Source organism: Primulina eburnea, chromosome 1 (genome assembly GCF_022965805.1).
Source record: "Primulina eburnea isolate SZY01 chromosome 1, ASM2296580v1, whole genome shotgun sequence".
Taxonomy (NCBI): Eukaryota; Viridiplantae; Streptophyta; class Magnoliopsida; order Lamiales; family Gesneriaceae; genus Primulina; species Primulina eburnea.
The window spans coordinates 40,096,783-40,123,377 of NC_133101.1; the positions used below are offsets into that span (position 1 = coordinate 40,096,783).

Below are 26,595 nucleotides of genomic sequence, written 5' to 3' on the forward strand. Positions count from 1 at the left end.
TTGGGACACTAGCTTATCGTATTGCCCTTCCGCCGAATTTGGCCGGAGTGCACAACGTGTTCCACATTTCGATGTTGAGAAAGTATCTAGCTAATCCTTCGCATGTTCTGAGCCATGAGCCGTTTCAGTTGACTCCAGACCTGTCTTATGAGGAAAGACCGATTCAAATCTTATACAGGCAAGAACGTAGGCTTCGGAATAAGACGACTAAACAAGTCAAAGTCCAGTGGTTGAATCAATCAGTGGTGGAGGCCACTTGGGAAGCTGAAGCAGACATGAGACTTAGCTACCCGGAGTTGTTTGGTAAGACTTAAATTTCGAGGACGAAATTTTTATAAGTGGGGGAAAAACTGTAAAGCTCAAAATTAGTATACATAAAATCCATGCATTTATTTAATTTATGAAATTTTATTATTTTAATTATTTATGTTTATTTAATGCACGTTAAAATGTTTTCTTGAGTTTTATGTTTCAGACGATTACTCGATGCGGGATCGAGGAAAGAAGACCGGGATAATTTTTAGTGATTTTAATTGTGACATTTTATTTTAAGTTGAGGAAGGGACATTTTAAATAATTTATTTAATTCTTAGCATTTTAAAAAGCCTAATTTAATTATTAGGTGATTTTATAATTTTAAAACTTTTATGAATTTAGTATTTTTGTATTTTATTTTGTTAAATTTGAGGATTTTGTAAAGTAGAGAAGATTAACTTTTAATAGTATTTTTAATTATTAATTTAGCATATTATATTCCCCTAATTAACTAAACTCACACACACTCACACTTTCACACACACTCATACACGTATCACACACACACACCAAACACAACACATTTTTTCAAAGTTTTTGACTAGAGAAGGGAAGTTTTTTTAAAACTCTCCTCTCTCAATTCTTCTCTCCATTTCTTCCTCTTCCCCTTTTCCTTCAACAAGTATCTATTCTTTGATATTTCCAGAAAAATTTGGTTGAGTTTATTTCAAGAAAATCGAGCCACGTTCATTCCGGATCGTCTTTCGCTCCGTCTCCCGCTTCGGTGTCGTCGTTTCGGTATTGTTAATCATCAAAGGCACGTATAATCTGTTCTTTCTGCATCGATCATGTCATATTATGTGTGAGTTATTTTATGCGTAAAAATATATGTGTGACGTTCGTCGTTTGAGCAGAAAACGATTCGGATCAGTTTTGAATTAATTTTAGATCTAAAATCACGTTTTACGTTAATGCGCGGACAGTTAAATTTTGAACCTCGGGTAATCGAATTGGAAAAAATTAAGTTACTTTTCGGGGTCCAAACTCTTCAGATGATGAAGTTATTGTTGCTGTGGATCGCATTGTGCTACTGCATTTAGATATGTTATGGAATGTATTTAGGTGTTATTTGGTGGTTCGTTTGGGTCGGGATTGGCTTGGAATATAATAGAAGTCGTAGGAAGCGAAACGATGCCGAATTACGTGTTATTGTTGTATTGAAGTTACTTGCCGATGTTTGGGAACGTTCGAGGTGTTTGTATGGGTCTGAATCAACGTAATAACATCATAGGATGAGTCTTGAGGTGTTGGTTCATGGTCCTTAGGCTTGGAGTGAAAGGTTGAATGAATAAGTTAGTGAATTTTCGTGAGTTTGCAAGTCCAGAGGGTACCCGGACCCCTTCCCGGACCCCGGCACGGAGTCTGTGTCCTTTTTCCTTCAAAAATACGAATTTTCAGAGCCTACCCGGACCCGTACACGGACCCGTACACTGGGTCCGTGTACACCCTTTTCAAAAATAAAAAAATGTAAAAAAATTTTTTTTTTTTTTTTTTTAGGATTTGCTTCGGGGTTTTATATCATGGTTTAGCACCTTGGTTAAAATTTATTTATGTAAAATATAGGATTTGTTTTGTGGTTTTATGCCATGGTTTAGTACGATGATTATGCGAGGTCAATTCCTGAGCGAACTAGAATGTCATAAGCTACTTATTCACTTTGGTGGTGAGCTCGAGTACCTACGTCTAAGACATACAAGTTAAGTATTTAAAAATTCATGTCAGTATGTGCAGCAACGGCCCCAGTCGAAGTCCAACGAATCCCTCAACGCCAAGTAAGTAAGTATGATGACGTGCAAAGAAAATATTTTAAGTTTTGGAGGTATGCTAAATGTCTTGTGACCAAAGTATGTTTAGGATTGGAAAGCGTTAAATTATGAACGGGGACCAATCCACCCGTTAAATTATGAACGGGTTAGATCGAGGTTGGAAAGCGTTAAATTATGAACGGGGACCAACCAGCCCGTTAAATTATGAACGGGGATCTCATGTATGTGGCAGTGGATACGTCCCTGTCAGCCCAGTAATGTGGTTTGTCTGATCAGGCATTTATTATGTAATGGGTCATTTGCTTTGAAACATCCTCTACGCAAAATGATGAAGTTATGTATGTTCAAGTATGTTCATGTATGCAAGCACGTTTAAGAAAGTTTATGTTGATGGCACGTCTAAGTATGCATGTACGTATGTTCAAGTTTCGTTATGCAAGTTCAAGTTTTAAGTATGTATGTCCTATTTTAAAGTTGCATGTGATTTTATTATGTACTACTCGTTACTACTAGTTTATACGTGTTGAGTCTTTAGGACTGACTAGACTTGATCGATGTAGGTGAGTATGTTGATGAGGAGACTGGAGGTGGTGACCAAGGGGCAGGCTTGGACTGAGCGGGAGGCTAAACCCGAGGACCGCCATGTTTAAGTTTTATGCAAAAGTTAAATTACTCTGATTTCATATTTTGATAGGAATACTTTGAGCAAACCTTTTGTGAGCAAATTTTTATTGTAGTTATTTTGAACAACCATGTCTTATGAGGGACTTGGTTGAGATATTTTATGGCAAACATTGAAAGTATTTTTACATTCAAGAAAATTTTTAATTTTTCCGTAAAATTTTGAGTATGAAAAATACGGTACGTTACAACTAGTTTCCCAAAAATAACTTTTTTGATCTTTTAAAAACTCCTTGTTTGCCCAAAACCGGCTTCCTGGGAAAAATCGAAATCGACTCGTAAAATAATTCTAACTCCAACATTTTTAGAAAAATCAAATCATTTTTAATCATATTAGGAAGCCTTGAAAATATTTAATGAAAAATAATCATTCTTGTTTTGGTCGTCCCCGGTCCCCTTTCCCTTGAATATTCTGGTAAAATCCTTCAATTTCATTAAATCATATCATATAATCATGCAATCATACCTTAATCTTTTAATAAGTATCATGCAAGCATTTAAAATCAATTAAAAAAAACTATCAAGCAATTAAAGTAATTTGCATGCATGTGGTTTACGTAGGTTGGTTTTTGGACGTTACAAATCTCCCGTCTTAAATAGAATTTCGTCCTCGAAATTTGCCTTGTCTTGATAAATGAAAAGCTTGACTCTCCTAATCACTTCGTATTTAACCCTCTTAGCTTAATCCCTACTCTTCATTTCAGTTCTCACAATCTTAAGAATCATATTTCTATCCCAAAAATTTTCAAATGTTTGCTCCTGAATCCTGCTCAAGTAGTACATTAACCCTATTCTCCTCTAAGTCCTTCATTAACCCAATCAATTCTCTTAACCAATTTTAACATTTCATGCAATAAAAGCATCTAAAACATGTTAAACAACTAGGTTACCTAGAAATCAGTGTGGTGTCGGCTCAGCCTCTACCTCAGCCTCCTCAACTTGCATCACATAGACCCTTCTAGCAGTTAGTTGCTCGAGCTTTGGGCATTCCCCAGCCTTGTGTCCAAAATCCTCACACTTGAAGCACTTGTAAGTGCCCCACCTGCACTTACAATAATTTTGACGATTGCACTCCTTGCACAATGGTTTCTCATCAGCCTTCGGAACGTTCCTTATAGGTGGTTGTCCTTGTGATTTTGGTGGTTCTGGTTGCTTAGTTGGTCCGTATAAGTCTTCTTTTGTTCTGACTAGCTTGCTGAGCACGATTCCTCTTTCACTGCATCTCCCAATCAAGTTCATTGAGTGACTACTCGGCTCTAAAAGCTTTGACAACAAGAGTAGTATAATCAGTAGGATCGCCAAGCATCAAATCACGACGGATAGTCGCCCTCGATCCATCTAGGAAGTGTCGTAATTTTTCAGCAGCATCATTCGCAATAAAGAGCACAAAGTGACATCCCCTATCAAACTTCTGTACAAATTCAGTAACAAACCAATCCCCCTGACGGAGACTCATAAACTATCTCTTGAGCCTAAAACAAACATCAGCAGTGAAATATTTATCATAGAATACCCTCTTGAAATCCTCCCAAGTCAGTGTCGCAAAATTAACTCCTCTCTCTACTCCCTCCCACCATAAAAAAGTGTCGCTCTTGAGTAGATAGATGGTACAAAAAACTCGGTCAGCATCCGCCATAGCCATACAATGAAAAATCACCTCGAAGATTGGATCCATCCGTCAGCAACAAATGGATTAGTAGTGCCATGAAAATCCTCGGGGTTCATCCGTCCTAAATCGCTCATTTGCAGCAACCGGTCTAACCCTCGCTCCATTTCCTATGTGTTGCTCTAGTAAACGTGCCATACCGGCTAATACACGGGCACTAGCATCCTGATTAGGTGGAGGCTGTGAAATCTCTTCCTCATGTCTATCCTCATCATTCCAACAAAAAATCCTTCCAGGAGGAATCTCTGTATACGTCGTCCAAACCACATAACAAATATGAATTCCACATTTTACATGCAACTTATATTTATATCATGTATCATAAAAGCATTTAAAAAAAATTAGCATATAAAATATAAGGCAGTAAAAATTCAGATATTTGAGGCGTGACTTCTTGAGCTTCTCGAAGTGACAGTACACAACCCTTTTGGGAAAAACCATGGCTCAGATACCAACTGAAACGACCTCGACTTTTTTAAAATAAAATCATAAAATCGAAAAGACCAAATAAAATAAACTTAAAATTTTCATAAATCATAATAATTTAATATTTGTAATCTCAAGTGCATAAAAATATTCCTAAATCAACAACTAACCAAAAATCATACGTCGACCTTTAAAAAGATCAACTAACATAAAATTAAAGCATAAAAATATCTCTAACAAATTCCTTAACATAAAACTTTCAAATCTTTTATCTATCAAGCTAGTGCGGAAAATAAAGGTCCCTCGAGAGTATACTGCCGCACTCGATCCACTCAAGCGACATCGCATCCTCAGGTCATCAAATCCTGCATCATTCAAATCTAGTGAGTCTAATGACTCAGCACGTTTTAAACATGAGTAACAAATAATACATATACAATCAGATGCATTGAAAATCATAATTTTACTTAAAAAATCTTTTGAATATAAATAAACCATTTAAAATCATTTTTAGCATAAATAAATCGTACATCGAAAAACCATTTTAATCGTAAAGCTTTCAATCATTTATCATTTTGGGTGAAGTTTGATCCTTGAAACTGACTGATAAAGATAAAAAATTGTATATTAATTTAATGTTTTATAATATAAATATATAGTTTTTGTTTTATTTAATGTTTAAAATATTATATGTTTTTATAATAAATTGTATAAAATATAAGTTGTTGTGTAATTATAAGTTTTTACTATTTTTTACAGGTTTGATAAAACAAGAATAAACTTGACGTTGCAAATGGGATTAAGATGATTCTTGGACCTATAGAAAGTTGATGTCAATATCTACAATATTGGTGGCAAGCATGAGATAAAAATCTTCTCACAAGTGGAATAAAATTAAGCAATAATAAAAGTTATCAAAGAAGTGGCAGTTTTACCATGCTCTAGTATTTTGACCATATCTCTCAAATTATTTGGTCAAATGGTTAAAAAAATACCACAATTCAAACAACTCAGATATCTACATGTTTGTTTTTATGTGAAGAATAAAATTCAGATGGGAAGATTTTCAAAAGTGATGTGTATTAAAATATTAATTTCTTGGAACACCAAGGAAGACTTATGTGTAAGAAATAATATTTTATTTGTGGTTGTCTCCCCAAATTTGGCTATAAATCGGGGTGCATTGTAATGTATTGAGATATCCCTCTTTTTATAAACAAGCTTTTGAGTTCATAATTTTTCTCTCTTTGTTTTTCCTTTATTTCTTCATTTAAATATAATTAGCATATTAAATTCATATTCAAAGTTTTACACTTTGAATAATGAGTAGCTAACTTCCCAAAGTTGAGATGAAAAGGTGAAACTCTTGGCATGATAATAAGGTTATTAAAAGGTAAGAATCTATGTTTTATATTATTTAATCATTATTTATTGTTTATGTTATATTTATTTCTTTAAGTATTATTATACCCTACTTATAAGTAGGAGTTTTGATTTATTGTTGCTATATGTTACACTAAATTCTTGGAACCATTTAAATGTTAGTTTGGTATTACCAACCATTTAAAGTGGATGCCTTGATTTATTATATATGAATATCATAATATTACTTTCTTGGTACCATTTAAATGTTTGTTTGGTTTACCAACTATTTAAAGTGGGAACCTTGATTTTGTGTTTACACACACACACACACACACACACATATATATATATATATATAGCACAATAAATACTTGACAACATTTACAAGTTTTGGTATATATTATATACATATAAGATAATAATATATAACATAAAAAAATATGATTATTTAATATATATTGGAACCATTTAATTAAGTGGATTTCAATGAAGTTCATTAATGTTAACTTTATTAAAATACCAAGAGTGGATTCTTTAGTCTCAACTACTTAAATTAAAATTTTAACAATTAAAAATTACCAATTAAAGATTCGAACCATTAAAAGAAAAAAAACAAAAACAAAAACAAAAAGACATTGTAGTGGACTTCCAATTACTTTAGCTTCCATGTGGATACGATATTCGGACACAACATATTATACTACTTGTGGACAACCTGCTCTTGGGAGTGCAACAATCAAAGTCGCAACAAGTTTTTGGCGCCGTTGCCGGGGAAGTATAATTTAATTTCAAGTCTATTTAATTTCGTTTATAGTTTATTTTTCTTTATTTGAATTTTTATTTCTTTTGTGTGTTTTTATTCTTTTGCATTTGTATTTGCATGAGCATTTGGTCACGTACACTTAGTGGTCGACTCATTCGAAATAACCCTTTATTTTTACAAAACATGGCGGAAGAATCCATCCAAGAAAATGAAGATGAAATTCAATCTCAACATGATCATGATAGACGAAGAACACTTAGAGATCACATGAATCCTACACGTACTAGTGCACCTTCATGTCTAGTTTTTCCCCCTGATGCATCTCATTTCAATTTTAAGCCTGGTATTATCCAACTTTTACCCAATTTTCATGACTTAGATTCTGAAAATCCATACATGCATTTACGAGAGTTTGAAGAAGTGTGCAACACATATAATGATCGAAATTGTGACACCTCTATCCCGTAACAATAAAAATACGCAGCGGAAATAAATTTTTCTTTAAAATATGGAAGGAGTTTCAAAATACATATCATAAAAATGTTTACAAAATAGCAATACATGATCATTTAAATGACATAACAAAATACAAAATATCATTCCTATGATCATGCCAAAATCTTCCTTCCAACGGTGTATGCATATGACCCCTATCCACAGTCAACGTCCAGGGCCTCCACTCTGATCTGCATCACATGAATAAACTGAAATGAGAATAAATCTCAGCAAGTGGAACTCTACATAGCAATGATACATAGTATACTCTGTAAAACATGACTTTGAAATCATAAAATACCATCAACTCTGAAACATGAATACTGTAGCAATAACTGTAGCAATAGCATATCAATAAGATAGCAATAAGATGGTATTCTCTTTTCTCTGGTTGGATTGATATCAATAGTATCTCTGCTGTGGTGCTAATATCCCAATCGATATAAACCGATAACTCTGAGGGATAAAAGCCTATGGTCGTTGATCAACTAATTGCATGCAATGCTCTGACTATGATTAATCAATCCAATAAAACATTTGAACTCTGAATAGCATTTAAAGCCGTCGTTTCACAATCTCTTATTTTCTTTTGTATTCTCTTTTAACAATAGTGAGACATCAATGCCTCCAATAGATAATCAATGGGATCAATACATAACAATGAATCAATTGAAGGGAATATCACTTTGAAACCTTTAAAACACAATACATATAACATCATGTGAGCAAATGAATGAAATTCCACTTACAACCAATAGAACACCTCCAAACTATACTCTTGGTACACCACCTACAACAATAATCCATAAACAACACCAAAATCAACTCTATATCCAAAAATACAAGTTAAATAATCCATTAAACCAACAAAACATCAAACCTAAGTCAACTCTTAACTCACAACCTTAATAGAATCGCACCAAAAACTTACCTAAGCTTCCTAGCACCAAGGAGAACGTCGATCTCAAGTCGAAAATCCAAACAAATCCAAGAATCAAAGGTAGGAAGCAAAAGGAATGGATGAAAACCCTTGCTAGAAGAGAGAAATCTCGAAATGAAGGGGAAAAGATAAGATAAGGTATGGCCATCAACTCCAAAAAGTAACTTAAAAACTCGCCCATACCTATACCGCGGGTGCGACAACACAAGGGCCGCGGGTGCGCTGAGCTCTCGGCACAACAAAATAAATCCATGCACGATGACCGCGGGTGCGGTGCTACAATTACCGCGGGTGCGGTCTCACCGCGGGTGCGGTGCTTACACTGCCGCGGGTGCGGTGATGCCACGGCCTTCCAAAACCAAAATGATGAATAGTACACCGCAGGGGCACTCCTCTAAGAGCGCGGGTGCACTCTTGCTACGGCAATGATCAAAAATCAACGCAACTAAAATCGATCCGAAACTCTGAAACGAACAACCAACAACTTCTAACACCTCAATAACAATAATAACCAATAATACTATAGCCCAAAACACAATTCTAAACATCTAATCACATAACCCAAATAACATACGAAACTTAAATCGTACCGTACACCGGGCTCGGCTATTACAATCTCCCCTCCTTAGAGGAATTTCGTCCGCGAAATTGACGTCACTGCACGAACAACTCAGGATACTTCTCTCTCATCTCATCCTCTGGTTCCCACGTAGCCTCTTCGATCAAATGGTTCCTCCAAAGGACTTTAACGATGCCGATCTCTTTATTCCTCAAAACTCTAACTGTGCGATCCAGAATCTGGACCGGAATCTCTTGGTACGTCAAACTCGGCGTCAAGTCCAATGGTTCATGGTGAAGAATATGGGAAGGATTCGCAATATACTTCCTGAGCATCGATACGTGAAAAACATTATGAACTCTATCAAGATCTGGCGGTAGGGCTAATCTGTAGGCTCTGTCACCAACTCTGTCCAAGATCTCAAAAGGACCAATGAATCTCGGACTCAACTTACCCTTCTTGCCAAATCTCATCACACCCTTGAGAGGTGCTATCTTCAAGAACACGTGATCGCCAACCTCGAACTGCAAAGGCCTACGACGAACATCTACATAGCTCTTCTGTCTGGACTGTGCTGTCTTCATCCTCTCACGGATCACAGCAACAACATCGGCCGTCTGCTGGACCAACTCTGGTCCCAACATCTTTCTCTCGCCAACCTCATCCCATTACAAAGGCGATCTGTCACTTCCTGCCATAAAGTGCCTCATACGGTGCCATCCCAATCGACGCCTGGTAGCTATTGTTGTACGTGAACTCCACAAGTGGCAATTTAGAATCCCAGCTACCAGAATAGTCAATAGTACAAGCTCTGAGCAAGTCCTCTAAAATCTGAATGACTCTCTCTGACTGACCGTCGCTCTGAGGGTGATAAGCTGTACTGAAAGCTAACCGTGATCCCATAGCTCTGTGCATACTCTTCCAAAACTCGGAGGTAAACCTGGGGTCACGATCAGACACGATCGACACAGGGACACCGTGAAGTCTAACAATCTCATGCAATATAATCCTCGTCATACTGCTTCATGGAGTACGTCGTCTTGACTGGGAGAAAGTGCGCTGACTTAGTTAACCGATCAACAATGACCCAAATGGAATTATAACCTTTCTGCACTCTGGGAAGACCAGTCACGAAATCCATCGTAATGTGCTCCCACTTCCACTGAGGAATCGGCAAAGATAGCAATGTCCCAGCAGGTCTCTGATGCTCAATCTTCACCTGCTGACAAGTAAGGCACTGAGAAATGAACAAAGCAATATCTTTCTTCATACCTGGCCACCAGTAGAGTCGACGAAGATCCTGATACATCTTCGTACTGCCTGGATGAATCGAATATGGCGCAGTATGAGCCTCTGTCAAGACATCTCGCCGAATATCATCGCCAATAGGAACACAGATACGGCCTCTGAAAGTCACCAATCCATCACCATTCATCGCAAACTCTGAGTTACCCCTCTCCTCAGCTCTAGCTCTCAACTCTAGCAACTGCACATCGACAGTCTGCTCTCTACGGATCCTGTCCGTCAAAGTAGCCCGAATGACCAACGCTGAAAAGCGAGCAATGGTTCCGGGGACTACCAAAGAAATATCCTCTCGATGCAAGTCCATCAGCAACGGCCTCTGAATCAAAGAACTCAAGGAAGAACTAGATTTACGACTCAAAGCATCAGCCACAACGTTCGCCTTCCCTGGGTGATAACTGATAGTCACATCATAATCTTTGACCAGCTCTAACCACCTCCTCTGCCTCATGTTGAGCTCTTTCTGAGAAAACAGATACTTCAAACTCTTGTGGTCTGTGAAGATCTCACACTTTTCGCCATACAGATAATGTCTCCAAATCTTCAGGGCGAAAACCACAGCTGCTAGCTCCAAATCATGCGTCGGATAATTCTTCTCATAGTCTTTCAACTGACGAGAAGCATAAGCAATGACCTTACCTCGCTGCATCAGCACTGCACCAAGGCCTCTCTTCGACGCATCAGTAAAGACAACGAAATCCTCTGAACCACTGGGCAATGAAAGAACAGGAGCTGTCGTCAATCTATCCTTCAACTCCTGGAATGCACTCTGGCAATCGATAGACCACTCGAACTTCACAGTCTTCCTCGTCAAATTGGACAATGGCAGGGCAATCTTGGAGAAATCTGAAATGAAACGACGATAATAACCCGCCAAACCAAGGAAACTGCGTACCTCTGAGACAGTGGTAGGAATAGGCCATTTCTGAATCGCCTCTATCTTCATCGGATCAACAGCAATGCCATCCTTCGAAACGACAATGGCCTAGAAAAGAAATCTGATCCAGCCAAAATTCACACTTCTTCAACTTGGCAAACAGCCTCCTCTCTCTCAGCAATTGAAGAACAACTCTGAGATGCTCTGCATGCAGCTCTCTGGTCTTGGAATAGATCAAGATATCGTCAATGAAGACAATGACGAAGCTATCCAGATAAGGCTTGAACACACGGTTCATCAGGTCCATGAAGACTGAAGGGGCATTGGTCAGACCAAAAGACATAACCATAAACTCATAGTGACCATACCTGGTCCGGAACGCTGTCTTAGGGATATCGGACTCCCTAACCTTCAACTGATAGTAGCCAGACCGAAGATCAATCTTCGAAAAGACAGTAGCACCATGAAGTTGGTCAAACAGATCATCTATCCGAGGCAACGGATATTTGTTCTTGACAGTCACTTTGTTAAGCTCCCTGTAGTCGATACACAGCCGCAAAGAACCATCTTTCTTCTTGACAAACAGAACCGGAGCTCCCCAAGGCGAAGAACTCGGACGAATAAAACCCTTGTCTAAAAGATCCTGCAACTGAATCTTCAACTCCTTCATCTCAGTAGGGGCCATCCTGTACGGAGCCTTAGAGATAGGAACCGTACCAGGAGCTAGATCGATAACGAACTCAACATCTCTGTCCGGCGGCAAACCCGGAACATCATCCTCAAACACATCGGCAAACTCCCTCACAACATCAATATCATCAATATTCAACTTAACCATACCATCAACATCCACAATAGAAGCAAGAAACCCATCGCAACCTCTACATAGCAATCTCTCAGCCTCAAGACAAGAAATAAAAGGAAGGACCAGCGAAGTACCTGAGCTGGCGAGAACTCCTCCCTGGCCATCATCTTCCTTGGTCATCGAAAAGATACGACCCTGCACCTTCCCTTGGCTAGCTCCTTGTGGACAATTCCTGGCAACGTGGCCTGCCGTGCCACAACGATAACAAGTATGAGTGCCAAATCTGCACTCTCCCCTATGATGCTTGCCACACGTTCGGACACAAAGGCTTCTCGGGATCAACTGGAACTGGCGGTGGTCTAGGACTCGGCTCCATCTTGCCCTTGCCCTTGAAACGATCCCTGCCCCTCTGATTAGAACCCTGGCCTCTCTGAGCAACAGCTTGATGCCTCTCCTGCCTCTCTCTAGTGATGTCCTTCTCATCCTGCTACTGCCAACAATGCCTTGGACACAATCTCCTTGAAAGTCACAGCCTTGGACATGTTGATATCACGACGAATCTCTGCTCTAAGGCCTCGAATGAAATGAGCGCCTTTATCTTTATCATTGGATGCAATGTACGGAGCAAATAGGCAACCCTCCTCAAACTTTAGAATATACTGACCAACATCCATGCTCCCCTTGTCGAAGCTCCAAGAACTCCGTAACCTTCCTCGCTCGAAGTGCGTCGGGGAAATACTTGTCGTAGAACAGGTCAGTGAACTCTGACCACTTCAGTGTCGCAACATCAACTCCAACTTTGGTCGCATTCCACCAAATGCGAGCAACTTTAACCAACATGAATACAGCACAGCTGATACGGTCTCTATCCTCGTAGTGGAGATGATCGAAGATCGCCTCTAGAGCCTTGACCCACTCAACTGCAACTAAAGGATCAGTGCTCCCTGAAAACTCTGGTGGATCCATCCTCTTAAAAGCAGAAAAGACGGCATCAGTGCCAACAGCCTGTGCAACTTGCCCTCTCACTTGACCTCTGTCCTGACATGCTCCTTGCAATTGGAGCAACTGCTGAATCTGATCGCTATGAACTTTAGCCTGCTCCTTAAGCAACTTGCCGAACTCGTCGATAACTCTCGAGGAAGAACTATCCTCACTCTCTGTCGCCTTACGCTTAGGAGGCATACTCTACAATGGGCTCACAAAAGACATATCAATATATAACAATGGATAGATGCAAGAAAACATACCCGGACAGTTGAAAGTAGACGAAGTCATATGCATTGGTCCGAAGAACACCGCTCTAATACCACTAAATGTGACACCTCTATCCCGTAACAATAAAAATACGCAGCGGAAATAAATTTTTCTTTAAAATATGGAAGGAGTTTCAAAATACATATCATAAAATGTTTACAAAATAGCAATACATGATCATTTAAATGACATAACAAAATACAAAATATCATTCCTATGATCATGCCAAAATCTTCCTTCCAACGGTGTATGCATATGACCCCTATCCACAGTCAACGTCCAGGGCCTCCACTCTGATCTGCATCACATGAATAAACTGAAATGAGAATAAATCTCAGCAAGTGGAACTCTACATAGCAATGATACATAGTATACTCTGTAAAACATGACTTTGAAATCATAAAATACCATCAACTCTGAAACATGAATACTGTAGCAATAACTGTAGCAATAGCATATCAATAAGATAGCAATAAGATGGTATTCTCTTTTCTCTGGTTGGATTGATATCAATAGTATCTCTGCTCTGGTGCTAATATCCCTATCGATATAAACCTATAACTCTGAGGGATAAAAGCTTATGGTCGTTGATCAACTAATTGCATGCAATGCTCTGACTATGATTAATCAATCCAATAAAACATTTGAACTCTGAATAGCATTTAAAGCCGTCGTTTCACAATCTCTTATTTTCTTTTGTATTCCCTTTTAACAATAGTGAGACATCAATGCCTCCAATAGATAATCAATGGGATCAATACATAACAATGAATCAATTGAAGGGAATATCACTTTGAAACCTTTAAAACACAATACATATAACATCATGTGAGCAAAGGAATGAAATTCCACTTACAACCAATAGAACACCTCCAAACTATACTCTTGGTACACCACCTACAACAATAATCCATAAACAACACCAAAATCAACTCTATATCCAAAAATACAAGTTAAATAATCCATTAAACCAACAAAACATCAAACCTAAGTCAACTCTTAACTCACAACCTTAATAGAATCGCACCAAAAACTTACCTAAGCTTCCTAGCACCAAGGAGAACGTCGATCTCAAGTCGAAAATCCAAACAAATCCAAGAATCAAAGGTAGGAAGCAAAAGGAATGGATGAAAACCCTTGCTAGAAGAGAGAAATCTCGAAATGAAGGGGAAAAGATAAGATAAGGTATGGCCAACAACTCCAAAAAGTAACTTAAAAACTCGCCCATACCTATACCGCGGGTGCGACAACACAAGGGCCGCGGGTGCGCTGAGCTCTCGGCACAACAAAATAAATCCATGCACGATGACCGCGGGTGCGGTGCTACAATTACCGCGGGTGCGGTCTCACCGCGGGTGCGGTGCTTACACTGCCGCGGGTGCGGTGATGCCACGGCCTTCCAAAACCAAAATGATGAATAGTACACCGCAGGGGCACTCCTCTAAGAGCGCGGGTGCACTCTTGCTACGGCAATGATCAAAAATCAACGCAATTAAAATCGATCCGAAACTCTGAAACGAACAACCAACAACTTCTAACACCTCAATAACAATAATAACCAATAATACTATAGCCCAAAACACAATTCTAAATATCTAATCACATAACCCAAATAACATACGAAACTTAAATCGTACCGTACACCGGGCTCGGCTATTACAGAAATTGTAGCATGAACACCATTCGACTTGAGTATTTTCCTTTTTCTTTAAAAGATAAAGCTAAAACTTGGCTACAAAATCTTAGATCGTGATCCATTCGAACTTGGGATGAATTGCAACAACAATTTTTGAAAAAGTTTTTTCCATCTCATAGAACAAATTCTTTCAAAAAGCAAATCATCACTTTCACTCAAAAACAAGGAGAAAATTTTTATCAATGTTGGGATAGATACAAAGAATTACTTAATCTTTGTCCACATCATGGTTTTGAAATGAGAGTTGTTTCTCAATTTTATGAAGGCTTAACACCTAAAGATAGGCAAATGGTTGAATTTATATGTAATGGAACATTTGAAGATAAAGATTCAAATGAGGCAATTGAGTATCTCGATTCATTAGCTGAAAATGGTCAAAATTGGGACACTATAGGTACAATCGAACCATCAAACAAGATTCAATCTCCCACATCTGGTGGAGGTATGTACACCCTGAAAGATGAACATGATCTCCAAGCTAGATTTACCTCTTTGGCAAGAAAAGTTGAGGCACTTGAAATGAAAAAAAATGGTCAATTAAAAGCTATTCAAGAAATTGCGTGTCACGTCTGTGATACAAGTGATCATTCTACAAAAGATTGTCCCACTTTGCTCTCTTTTAAAGAATGTCTCCATGAACAAGTCAATGTTTTGAACAATTTCAAAAGGCCAAATTTTGAACCATTTTCTCAAAATTACAATCCAAGTTGGCGAAATCATCCAAATTTTAGTCCGCAACCACATTTTCAAAATCAACAAAATTTTCAAAATTATGAACCTTATGTTCCTCCACCGAAAAGGAATTTGGAAGATTTATTGAATTCTTTCATTGCAAAGCAAGAGTCTATTAACACTCAAACTGCCCAAACCATGACAGATTTGAAAGATACTCTTGCTAAATTTGCATATTCACTTAATGTTCATCAAAAAGGTAAATTTCCTTCACAACCACATCCTAATCCCAAGGATCATCATTCACAAACTGGAACTTCTTGAACTCAAACGATGGATCAGGTAAAATCTATTATTACCCTTCGAAGTGGTAAGGTTGTGGAAAAATCCATTCCTTAACCTTGTGAAGATGATGATAAATCAACTCCAAAAGGTAAGGATGTGGAACCCATAACTTGAGAAGAGGAGGTTAAACAGACAGTGTCACCACCATTCCCTCATGCATTGAAAAATACAAAAAAATCAAATTTGAATTCAGATATATATGATATTTTTAAACAAGTAAAATTTAATATTCCTTTATTAGATGCAATAAAACAGGTACCATCATATCCAAATTTTTGAAAGACTTGTGCAATGTGAAAAGAAAATTGAATGTGAAAAAGAAAGCATTTTTAGCCGAACAAGTAAGTGCAATCATTCAAAATAATAATACTTTGAAATACAAAGACCCTGGTTGTCCTACTATTTCATGTATTATTGGAGAACGAAAGATTAAAAAAGCCTTGCTTGATCTTGAAGCTACTGTGAATTTACTTCCAAATTCAGTTTATCAAGAACTCAATCTAGGCGAGTTAAAATCTACTTCGGTAACACTTTTACTTGCCGATATATCTGTTAAAGTGCCAAGAGGTTTGGTAGAAGACGTGTTCGTCCAAGTTGATAACTTTGTATATCCTGTCGATTTCATAGTTTTAGATACACAACCTATCGAAGCTTGTAATGCAATTCCTGTAATTCTGGGTCGTCCATTTTTAGCAACTTCTAATGCTCTTATAAATTGCAGGAATGGAATAATGAAGTTGTCATTTGGTAACATGACCTTGGAGCTCAATGTTTTTAATCTTTGTAAGCAACCACATGACAAAGGAAATGAAAGTGAAGATGAAAATCTTATTGAAACTCTTCTGGAAGAAAACATTCAAGAAGGGAGTACTCATGAACAATTAGATATTTGTTCAATTGAAACTGTTAAAGAAAATATTGAAATTGATCTTGATGATTTTATCAGGTATCACTCGTTACCAGGATCAGAGAAAGAATTTGATGCAAAATATGATGACAAAGACGAACCACCCATATTGGAGTTAAAACCCTTGCCAGAAGAATTGAAGTATGCATTTCTTGGAGAAGATGAAACATATCCGGTGGTAATTTCTTCCAAACTAGCAAGTGATCAAGAAGGTAAATTAGTTGATATGCTTAAAAGACATAAAAATGCAATTGGTTGGACACAAAAAGATCTCAAGAGCATTAATCCACTAATTTTCACTCACAAAATTCACTTAGAAGAAAATGCAAAAACATCTCAACAACCACAAAGGAGATTAAATCCACACATGAAAGATGTTGTGAAAATTGAAGTTCTCAAACTACTTGATGTTGGGATTATCTACCCTATTTCTGATAGTAAGTGGGTAAGCCCAACACAAGTAGTTCCAAAAAAATCTGGCATAACAGTGATAAAAAATGAAGAAGGTGAATTGTTAACAAGTCGAGTCCCATCTAGTTGGCGGATGTATATTGATTATAGAAAATTAAATGACGCCACTAGAAAAGATCATTTTCCATTACCATTTTTGGATCAAATTTTAGAAAGAGTAGCAGGTCATTCATATTACTGTTTTCTTGATGGATATTCAGGTTATTATCAAATTCCCATTGCACTCGGAGATCAAGATAAAACTACATTCACATGTCCTTTTGGAACATTTACATTTAGAAGGATGCCATTTGGATTATGCAATGCCCCAACAACATTTCAAAGATGTATGCTAAGCATTTTTAGCGACATGGTTGAAAATTGTTTGGAGATTTTCATGGATGATTTAACTGTTTTGGAATACATTTGATAATTGTCTTGAAAATTTGGAAAAAGTTTTAAAAAGATGCGAGGAAAAAGGTCTTATTTTAAATTGGGAAAAATGTCATTACATGATTACTTCTGGGATTGTTTTGGGACATTTCGTGTCATCTCATGGAATTGAAGTTGATAAAGCCAAAGTTGATGTCATTGCCAATTTACCCCCTCCAAAAACCATTAAAGAAATTCGCTCATTTTTGGAAAATGCTAGATTTTATAGGAGGTTTATAAAGGACTTTAGTTGTAAGGCCCGAGAATTTGATTACCGTAATCTGAAATGATTTGGGTATAATTACCGTAATCTGAGATTAATCTGAAATGATTTATTGATTAATCAAGGTAATTATAGACAAAACGGAGTGGACCGAGAAAGGTGAGAAAAGATGTGAAATATATCTGCAAGGAGGTGTGCTCGCACACATGCGCGACGTGATGCGCGAGCCATGCACGGAGTGGACAGAAGACCCCCGCGCATATGCGCGGTGTATGGGCGCGCATATGCGCGAGGTGTCCAGTAGCCTAAGGAAATGCTCGGAGCATATGCGCGACGTGAACGGCACATATGCGCGAGCAGGGCAGAGAGTGCAGCGCACATGCGCGGCAGAAGGCGCGCATATGCGCGTGTAAGTGGAGGCACGAGACAGTAGGTCTCGCGCATATGCGCGATGTCAGTGCGCGCATATGCGCGAGTAGTCCAGTAGCCGGATAAAGCTTCCGGCGCATATGCACGAACTTTGAGCGCGCATATGCGCGAGTCATGCAGAAGGAATGTTTGACACTTGGTCTCTATATGCAACATGTATATATGTAAGTATATATACATATGTATACGTATGAATTCATTTCAGAATTGAGAAGAACGAAGAAAGAAATCGAGAAAAGTCTCTGTGAAGTTATAGAAAATCCTTACGCCTTTTGTGCAAAATCCATCCGTCTGATTTTGAATCCGACTTCAGTACCAAGTTCCTAGCAACGTAGGCTACAACTGGACGTAAGTTTTACTACGTTTTGAAATTATGATGTTGTTGGAATTGAATACACGTCATATATGATGTTCTGAATATGTTAGACATCGTAGAATCAAAGGCAGATTGAAAAACAGACTGATTATGGAATTGTTATGATTTTCGGAATCGATTTGACTGAGATGCGATATCAGATTTGTACTGTGACTGAGATTATGAATTGTGGCTGATATTGATTATGAGTTCTGGTATTATGTCTGTGATGTTGAGACTGACGGGATTATCGAGACTGTATAGTTATGCCGTCAAAACATCAGTTGATTGATATAGATCAGTTTCACTAGTGACTTCGATTATATCGGGATATTATCGATATGGATTAAATTGTATATGATCCGATATTGATCAGTTTATGTTTTGATTTGAGTATTGATCAGAACAGGTTCTGAATTGAGTTATATATTGATATTGTGTCTGTTCGGTATTGTTATTATCAGATTGAGAATGGAGAGAGTTGAATTCAGGAATTCGTGTTCGTCAGAGCGGGAAGATAAAGGTATAAGTCATTGTGTATTGGGAGATCGACTTGAGTCGGTTTAGACTTGAGTTTCCCTAAATCATATGCTTTATTTTATTGCATTGATATTTGCATGTATTTGATTGATATACTTGTTTTCTTGATATATAGATAGCAGGTATCCGATTACTTGTTCTCTTGATATATAGACAGCAGGTATTAGTCGAGTAATCTTATCACAGAAGTGCCTAATAGTGGTGGGATCGCCACGGGCACATTGCACAATGTCATGAGATAGTATATTGGCGGTAGTGTCATAGTCTGTCACCGGATAATTGGCTATCGATGTAGATAGAATTGTAGCTCCTTCTATTACTGGTGATCGGTACTATATCGATGTGGATAGAATTATAACTTCTTCTATTACTGTTGATCGATGTCATATCGATGTGGATAGAATCGGAGTTTTCTTCTATTACTGGTGATCGATACTATACCGATGTGGATAGAATCAGAGCTTCTTCTATTACTGGTGATCGATGCCATATCGACGTAGGATAGAACTGGAGTCTTTTCTATTATTGTTGGTTGATATGGAATACCAATGTCTGGAAACCGGGATCCCTAGGCTAGGATTGAGTCTAGTCTGAGTCGTGGAATTACGAGTATTGTCGACAGTTTGATATTGATTATATTTCAGCTTTTGATATATATTGATGTTATCTGCCATGCTTTTATGTTTATCATATGATTGCATGTTTCGTTGATTTATACTGGGATTTATTCTCACCGGAGTTATCCGGCTGTTGTCTTGTCTTTATGTGTACGTCAATGACAACAGGTGGGACAGGTTCATGGTTGAAGAGATGAAGAGAGATCGTGATTAGAGTGAAGATTCCGGACTTGGATTAAAGATAGGGTTGGAAACTTGATATTAGATGTTAAACCTTAGTTGAATAAATGTATGTGATACAGGATTTGTACTTTTATATACTGAGATGTATATATATGTTTTATTTCACTACGTTCCGCATTTTAATAAAAAAATTTAGACCCTGTTTTATAATAGATCAATTAGTCCCAATGATGATTAAGAACATGATTAACGTCCGGGTCCCCACATTAGTTCAATCTCTAAACCCATTTGTAACCTCTTAACAAAAGACACTGCATTTGAGTGTACTCAAGAATGTCAAAATGCTTTTGATAAAATCATTCGACATTTAACATCAGCTCCTATCATGCAACCTCCTGATTGGTCTGTACCATTTGAAATCATGTGCGATGCGAGTGATTATGCAGTCGGTGCAGTACTGGGTCAAAGAAGAAATGGTAAGCCTTACATGATATATTATGCAAGTAGAACTTTAAAAAATGCTCAAATGAATTACTCCACAACTAATAAAGAACTACTTGTTGTAATATTTGCATTAGATAAATTTCGTTCTTATTTGATTGGATCAACGACTATTGTGTTTTCTGATCATTCTGCTATTAGATATTTGTTGACCAAACAGGATGCAAAGCCACGACTGATACGATGGATTTTGTTGCTACAAGAATTTGACATTGTGATCGAAGATAAAAAGGAACCGAGAATGTCGAAGCCGATCATTTATCGAGATTAGTAACAGGATCATCTTGTATGACACCAATTAACGATAATTTTCCTAATGAATATCTATTTTCAGTTACTACTACAGCTTGGTTTGCTAACATAGTAAATTTTCTTGTGACAGGAAAAATGCCACCACAATGGAGTTCCCAAGATAAAAGAAAATTTTTGAATGAGGTAAAAAACTTTTATTGGGATGATCCGTATCTGTTCAAGTACTGTCCAGATCAAATTTTTCGACGTTGCATACCCGACAATGAGGTAAGTAGTGTCATTAAATTTTGTCATTCAGAAGCATGCGAAGGACATTTTTCTTCAAAGAAAACGGCTGCAAAAATCTTGCAGTGTGGATTTTATTGACCCACTTTGTTTAAAGACACCCACGAAATCTGCAAGATCTGTGAAAATTATAAAAATTTGTGTGATTTCAAAAAAACACGATGCCTTTAAATCCTATCATTGAAATTGAAATCTTTGACTGTTGAGGAATTGATTTTATGGGACCTTTTGCATCGCCGTTTGAATACTTGTATATTTTAGTTGCAGTTGATTATGTTTCCAAATGGATAGAGGCAATTCCATGTCGAACAAATGATCATAAAATGGTCATCAAATTTTTGAAAGAAAATATTTTTAGTAGATTTGGAATTCCTCGAGCCATGATAAGTGATGGGAGAACTCACTTTGTTAATAAATCATTTGCTTCATTAATGAAAAAATATGGTATTACTCACAAAGTAACTAATCCTTATCATCTTCAAACAAATGGACAAGTTGAATTAGCTAATAGGGAGATAAAGAAAATTTTGGAAAAAACTGTTAACTCAAATAGAAAAGATTGGTCTCTACGACTTAATGATCCACTTTGGGCATATCGAACAGCTTTTAAAACATCATTGAATATGTCTCCCTATAGGTTGGTTTACGGAAAATATTGCCATTTGCCTGTGGAATTGGAACATAAAGCTTATTGGGCGATCAAAACTTTTAATTCAAGCAAGGATGATTGCAACAAATTGCGCAAATTGCAACTTAATGAACTTGATGAACTCAGAAATGATGCGTATGAGAATTCAACGATTTATAAATCAAAAATCAAATCATTTCATGATAAAAGAATTCTTAGAAAATCTTTTGAGATTGGTAAAAAAAGTTTTGCTTTATAATTCTCGACTTCACATATTCCCAGGAAAATTACGATCAAGATGGACATGCCCATATGTTGTAAAGCATGTGTATCCTTATGGAGCTGTGGATATTGAAAATCCTAAAAATGGTGATGTTTTTAAAGTGAATGGACAAAGGCTTAAACCATTTTTGGAAAATGAAATCTTTCAAGAAGAGTTTATTTCCCTTTCTGATCCTTAAATTTTTATGTTGCATTTAATTTTGTTTGTTTTTATTTCAGGTTTCCTTAATCTTTTTATTTTCCAGGTTAAATGGCGGATAACGGTACTCCATGACTCTCGTAGTCGGTTAAATTAGTTTCTCACAATTGCTGATACAAAAATAAAAAAAAAAACATTTCTTTTCTTTTCAAAATGGATGAAAAATCTCAAAAATTTGTAAATATTTTCCTTCTTTTTCTGAAAATGTTCAAAGAAAAATTTATGGAGGTAGGTGTGAAAGATTGAGATTGTTAATGCAAAAGGAATTCCAGAAGATATTCGTCTTGTAATAGAAGCTAAGGTCCGATTAGGAGGAGAAGTTCCACAATCATTGCTAATTCTGTATTTGCCTGAATTAGGAAAAAGCGCTTATGCGAAAAAACGAACGGCCAAAGGTTAGGGGTTTGTCATAGTTTTGCAAGATGGACTTGTGACAAATGATGCAGATCTTTGGGATGTGTTTCCGATAACAGAGAAGATAAAATTGGTTTCATTAAGAATGGGCTGAGTAAGGAGTCTTTAGATAACTTCTTATTGACTCTTGAGACGCATTCTAGTGGACATGTGCATATTGAACTTCTCCGTTTATGGAAACAATTTCAAGATGAGCGTCATAGTCTTGGGAATCCGACTAAAAAAGATCCTGTTTGCCAATTTATAAGAAAATTTGATTGGAAGCATATCCTTGACTCATAGAAGGTGTTGAAGCCGTTTCTGGACGTAAAACCAGAGGAAAATTGTGAGCCACAATAACACTACTGTTTATATGCATGTGTGTCATTATCATTTTTACTATTTATTCTGTTTACAACTATGAGCCATAGTTTTTTCATGATAACATATTACCCCTATAAAATCTCTCATCTTTCTCTCTATTTTTGCAGACCAAAAAGAAAGTATAAACATGATTGGATCATCTGCACAAACATTGAAAAATATTTGTGTATTTTGTGGGTCGAGTTCTAGAAAAAATGAAGTATTTGTAGAAGCAGCGAATAAACTCGAAAAGATATTGGCTGAGAGAAAAATTCATTTGGTATATGGGGGAGGTAATATTGGGTTAATGAGATCTGTTTCAACATCTGCTTATCTTGGAGGAAGTCAGGTTTTAGGAATTATTCCTACAGCTTTAGTTGAAGGAAATATTACAGGTGTTACGATTGGGGAGGAATTAAAAGTTTCTTCTATGTATGAAAGAATCACAAAAATGATTGAAAATTCTGATGCTTTTATCGCACTACCAGGTGGTTTTGGTACATTAGAAGAAGTTTTTCATACTGTTTCTTGGGCACAGCTTAATATCCATAATAAACCTGTGGGCTTGTTGAATATCAAGAATTATTATGACAGTTTGTTGACATTTTTTGATAAAGCTGTGGAACATAATTTCATTTTAGAAAATTCACGACGGATGCTCATCTGTGCTTCGACTGCCGACCAATTAATTGATAATTTGGAAGCTTTTGTTCTAAGCCTGATCCGATGATAAAAAATATCAATTGGTCGCAATCAAGCAGTAAGAAAAGAAAGTTGGATCATTGATTCAAAAATCGTGGATTGGTTTGCGTTTGTTTCAGTTTGTTATCTTCAATAAAATTCCAGATGATATCTCTTTCATTATGTACTCTTTATTAATAGTTATTTTGACATTAGGGACAATGTCATATTCTGATTGAGGGGATAACAAACTTAAAATTTTAAAAAAAAAATTAAAAAAATATTTTAAAATAAAAACATGTTTATTGTTTGTATCTTAGTAATTTTTGCAAAAATATCATACATTACATATTTGAAAGGTTTAGATTAGAAATTGTAATAATCTATCTTAGGATGTTTAAATTTTTATTTGAAAAAAAAAGTCAATTTTAATATTTCGATCACTATAAAAATATGATTTATGAAATCTTTTTGAATGATTAAGCATTGTGATAAAAGCAATTATTAAAGTATATGGCCCAAGATATACCTGATAAGAGTGCCTAAAACTTTTAAACTCATACATATTTTGTGAGTGAGTGGAGAGGATTGAGAAAACAGCTTGCGAGCCTTTGTTGATCATCAGAGAGGCTATCTATTGTTTAGATCTTGTGTTCTTATTTTAAAAAAAAAAATTGATATTTCCTGAAGAAAAAAAAGGAAAGATGTTGAAGATTTATGTAATTTTTAAGTTATATTCTACGACCCATTTATCTCTCATAAAAATACAAATAAAAAAAGAACAAAAAAAGAGAAAGAAAGAGAGAAATATATTTTACAAATTAAATAAATATGTGGTCAAGAAGCATAAACTTAGTCTAATTCTATGATGTAAAAAAAAATAGGAAAACTTAAATAATAAGAACAACTGGATTTTAAATCAATAGATTTCCTATCTTTTGATTAGTTTGGCTCGTTTGTCTGTCTACATTCTGTAAACCATTTTCCTGAGCATTTATCTGTATTCCAACTCCATGAGAGAAATCTTTCCCATAAATTGAAACAATTATTAACCTGTGAGAATATGGAGTTGAGACTCTTATTAGGAATTTCTGAAGGCCATGTACATTTAACTACCTGAAAATAAGCTTTGAATTGATCAGTTCAGATTATTTCATAAATTATAATTATAATGATCTTGATATAACTTTGACAGTTTTCAAATTTAATTTAAACACTTGGAATAGTTCTGATTACATTTCTATTTAAATTAATCAATATGTTTTGTGTTGCTATTAACGCTTAAATTGCTAGGGACTAGCAATAAGCTGGTTGGGGAGTGTGATAAAGATAAAAAATTGTATATTAATTAAATGTTTTATAATATAAATATATAGTTTTTGTTTTATTAAATGTTTAAATATTATATGTTTTATAATAAATTGTATAAAATATAAGTTTTTGTGTAATTATAAGTTTTTACTATTTTTTACAGGTTCGATAAAACAAGAATAAACTTGACGTTGCAAATGTGATTAAGATGATTCTTGGACCTGTAGAAAGTTGATGTTAATATCTACAATATTGGTGGCAAGCATGAGATAAAAATCTTCTCACAAGTGGGATCAAATTAAGCAACAATAAAAGTTACCAAAGAAGTGGCAGTTTTACCATGCTCTAGTATTTTGACCATATCTCTCAAATTACTTGGTCAAATGGTTAAAAAAAATACCACAATTCAAACAACTCAGATATCTACATGTTTGTTTTTATGTGAAGAAGAAAATTCAGATGGAAAAATTTTCAAAAGTGATGTGTATTAAAATATTATTTTTTGGAACACCAATTAAGACTTATGTGTAAAAAATAATATTTTATTTCAGGTCATCTCCCCAAATTTAGCCATAAATAGGGGTGCATTGTAATGTATTGAGATATCCCTCATTTTACGAACAAACGTTTGAGTTCATAATATTTCTCTCTTTGTTTTTCCTTTATTTCTTCATTTAAATATAATTAGCATGTTAAATTCATATTCAAAGTTTTACACTTTGAATAATGAGTAGCTAACTTCCCAAAGTTGAGATGAAAAGGTGAAACTCTTGGCATGATAATAAGGTTATTAAAAGGTAAGAATCTATGTTTTATATTATTTAATCATTATTTATTGTTTATTTTATATTTATTTCTTTAAGTATTATTATACCCTACTTATAAATGGGAGTTTTGATTTATTATTGCTATATGTTACACTAAATTCTTGGAACCATTTAAATGTTAGTTTGGTATTACCAACTATTTAAAGTGGGAACCTTGATTTAGTATTTACAAATATATATATATATATATATATATATATATATATATATATATATATATATATATATATAGCACAATAAATACTTGACAACAATTACAAGTTTTGGTATATATTATATACTTATAAGATAATAATATATAACATAATAAAATATGATTATTTAATATATATTAGAACCATTTTATTAAGTAGATTTCAATAATGTTCATTAATGTTAACTTTATTAAAATACCAATAGTGGATCATTTAATATCAACTACTTAAATAAAAATTTGAACAATTAAAAATTATCAATTAAAGATTCGAACCTTTAAAAGAAAAAAAAAACTAAAACAAAAAGACATTGTAGTGGACTTGCAATTACCTTTGCTTCCCTGTGGATACGATATTCGGACTCACCGAATTATACTACTTGTGGACAACCTGCTCTTGGGAGTGCAACAATCAAAGTCGCAACAGTGACTAGCTGTTATACTTTGATCGACTGATCAGTATTCAGCTCAACATGGTCCATGGGGTTGGGCATTAGGATCCGCCATGGAAATATCCCTCGGGGCCTTGTCCCGTACACGGGGTCTCTTTGGGGCCTTGTCCTTTACGACATCCCCAATAAATTGTAAGTTCACCGTTATTTCTTAAAACAAATCCC

At 36.0% G+C, this 26,595-nt stretch overlaps 1 non-coding gene and 1 pseudogene across 1 annotated transcript; both read right to left on the minus strand.

Moving 5' to 3' along the window:
• Positions 1-3,659: 3,659 nt before the first annotated feature.
• LOC140806979 (uncharacterized) overlaps positions 3,660-26,595 on the minus strand; it is a 33,214-nt pseudogene continuing 10,278 nt past the window's right edge.
• Positions 15,035-15,143, minus strand: LOC140815273 (small nucleolar RNA R71). Its single transcript, XR_012114320.1, has one exon. It is a non-coding gene; the product is annotated as a small nucleolar RNA R71 (small nucleolar RNA).